Raw genomic sequence first — 3,736 nt, forward strand, 5'->3', positions numbered from 1 at the left:
CAAAAACTTTCATCAAAGTTGTTCTAAAACCAAAATGTGTTTCTTTCACAATTCATGCACAACATGTAAGTCTGTTATTAGTCAATGTTGTCATTAATGAAATGTCACCCTTCATGGCTTTTGATGGTCTCCAGACATGATTGTTTGTCATTAGGTACCAATTGATCACAGGTGTACATAATTGGGAACTGGTCATCATTTAAGGCCCTGAAATCTTCATTTGAGGTCAGAATGCCACGTTTCGTGAGATTGCAGGATTCTGACCTCAACAGGGCCATTGGGATGCTACAAGGAGGCATGACTCAGCGTGAAGTTGCAGGCACAGTGGGGACATCTCCAGTGTCATTTCCAGAGCCTGGAACAGGTTCAGAAGGTCTGGTAGTGTGAGTAGAAGGCATGGTGGAGGCAGACAACGGGTCACAACACCAAATCAAGACCGATACTTGACCCTGCTTGCCCGCAGATGTGAGGAGACGACTTCATGAAGTTGGTTTAAGAGCCAGAAGACCAGCTGTGAGGGTGCCTCTTTCCAGAGCACAGAAACTGGCACATCTGCAGTGGGCCACAAAACACAGCAGGTGGACACTTAATGAGTGAGGTACAGTACTCTTCACAGATGAGTCCTGGTTCTGCGTGAACTTCCTAGACAGGCATAGGAGGGGCTGGCGTCGCCCTGGGGAGAGAAATTTGCCACAAAATGTTGTACAGCATGTTAGTTTTGGTGGATCATTGGTCATGGTTTGGGGAGGCATCTTCATTGGTGGAAGAACAGAGCTTGTCATCGTCGAAAATGGCAGCTTGACAGGTCAAAGGTATAGGGATGAAATCCTGAGACCAGTTGTGCCACTGTATGCTGGTGCAATGTTGCCAGAATGCCTGCCCACATTGAGCAAGGCTGGTGACGGAATTTTTGGAAGAGAAGGGCATCTCAAGGATGGAGTGGCCAGCCCGGTCACCCGACTTGAACCCCATTGAACACATTGGGAGCAGCTACAGTTAAGAGTGCAAGCACGCCAGAACGTTCCCTCCAGGAACCCATGTGGAGTTGCGAACAGCGTTGCCGGAGGAATGGCAAGCCATCCCTCAACAGAATATCCAAAACCTCATCTCAAGCATGCACAGATGATGTGAGGCTGTGATCAATGTCTGAGGTGGTAACACTGACTACTGACTGGTTGTCTCAATGCATAACGTTTGTTGTTTGTTGTTCGTGACTTGTTTGTCGCATTTGTTAAACCATGCAGTTCATGTTTGTTTTACAATATGAACTCAGGGTAACACTTTAGAATACTGATCCTTCATTAATGAATAACTACACAGGAACAAATGAGTAATGCATTATTAACACTATAGTAACTACTATTAACTAACAATAAACTCTGATTAATGAATTAGTAAGTAATAGTGCTCAGTTGAATGTGGTAGTTCACTATTAACTAATCAGTAACTACTGTTTTTTCATACCTCCTAGAGAACTACTAAGAACTACTATATTTAGGTTCATAATTAACATGAATGATGCATAATGTATAATTAATTCTAAAGTAAAGGTCTTGGTAACACACTAGTAATGACTGAAGTATTACCAAATACTTAAGAAGGAATTACTAATTATTTGGATCAGTATTCTAAAGTGAAAAACATGATAACTCTCTAGTAACTACTGAAGTCTTTGTAAACGTTTGATGTTTTTGTATGTTTTTGTACAGTAATTCCTTATGATATATTTGGTAACACTTAAGTAATTACTAGTGGGTTACTATGATCTTCACTTTAGAATACTGATCCAAACAATTAGTAGTTCCTTTAGAAGGATGTAGTAACACTTAAGTAATTACTAGTGGGTTACTATGATCTTCACTTTAGAATACTGATCCAAATAAGAAGTAGTTACTTTAGAGTTATATAGTAACTCTTGAGTTATTACTATCCAATACTTTACAAAAACATCAAAAGTTTTCAAAGACTTCAGTAGTTGCTAGAGAGTTATCATGTTTTTCACTTTAGAATACTGATCCAAATAATAAGTAATTCCTTCTTAAGTATTTGGTAATACTTCAGTCATTACTAATGGGTTACTATCACCTTCATTTTAGAATTAATTATACATTATGCATTATTCTCATTAATTATGAACCCTTATATAGTAGTTCTTAGTAGTTCTCTAGGAGGTATGAAAAAACAGTAGTTACTGATTAGTTAATAGTGAACTACCACCTTCAACTGAGCACTATTACTTACTAATTCATTAATCAGAGTTTATTGTTAGTTAATAGTAGTTACTAGAGTGTTAATAATGCATTATTCATTTGTTCCTGTGTAGTTATTCATTAATGAAGGATCAGTATTCTAAAGTGTTACCTGAACTCAGATTTTTGATCTGCTGTAACGTGCAATAACATCTTATTTTGTTGAACTGAAAAAAACTGTCTTTCCTGTTTTGGGTCCTGCTTCAAGCTCAAGAGTGACTACAGTACAGTACAGTACAGTATCCAGTGCATCGCCATTATGACCATTGTGCTGGCTCCTTGAGGCACTCAAAAGGCACTACACTGCTGCACTGCTTAAGAGGCATTAAGAGGCATTTCTAGTCCATTGTGACTTCAGGTGAATCACAGAAGTACTGAACAACCAACAGTTTTTTGGTGCACTTTTGATTTCATGAATTTGTGACAAGCCACTTCACACCTTGTGACAAACAATCAAGTCTGGGCACCATCAAAAGCGATGAGGCATGAAATTCCATTGATGACAACACTGATTAATAACAGACTTACATGTTATACATGAATTTTGAACAATAAAACGGATATTGTTGTCTTAGGACAACTTTGATTAACTTTTTTTGATTCACTTCAAACGTTGACTACTGTATTTATGAATGATATAAAACACAACCCTGCTTCTATTTGTTAAAGGGGTGGTATAATGCCACTCTGATGTCTAGAGTGTGTATGTGAAGATTTAGCTCAAAATACCCCACAGATCATTTTTTATAGCATATTCGTCACTTTTTGAGGGTGAGCAAAAACGCTCTGTTTTTGTGTGTCTCCCTTTAAATGCAAATGAGCTGCTGCTCCTACCAAGAGGGCAGAGTTTCAAGAGCTTGTGTTAGCACATAGTGTTAGCTGTAACTATTACCTCACGAAGACTTACTGAAAATGTCAGAAACTGTTGAGCCTTTTTATCTTCAAACCAGTGGTGAATTTGGGGCCATACGCACGTATACGCCGTATGCTTACCTTCTGCCCAGGGCTGTTTGCGTATTACGACTTCTAAGGATCAATATTTGCGTATACCCACTTGTATTTTTGCTTCGAAAGTCCATAATCTATTGTCATTAGCTTCCCCTTTGACTGTGTGTCCACTGCTGTTGTGTAAACTCACGATTCTTAGAATGATGAAAGTGCTAATGCACTGATTACAACAATCTTTTCCCGCCCATCATCGACTAAAAAAAATCAGGCTTGACGGTGCCTGTTCACGCTGTAGTGTTTTGAGCAGTGCACTGAGCGCAGTTCTCTCACTGCAGCGGACACGGCGTGAGAAATATGGTGGTGAGCGAATAAGACTATTAATTAATTATATACATCACGCGTTCGGAGCTTTTATAAGCGCTAAGTTCCCATACGAATTGAAAAGACCCATCAGCCTGGTTTATTTAATGCATTAGTGGCGTGCAAATCACCCTATAGCTATAGGCCTACTCTGAATCTTATCACGCTCCAAATGTGAT

Source organism: Megalobrama amblycephala, linkage group LG23 (assembly GCF_018812025.1).
Source record: "Megalobrama amblycephala isolate DHTTF-2021 linkage group LG23, ASM1881202v1, whole genome shotgun sequence".
Classification (NCBI taxonomy): Eukaryota; Metazoa; Chordata; class Actinopteri; order Cypriniformes; family Xenocyprididae; genus Megalobrama; species Megalobrama amblycephala.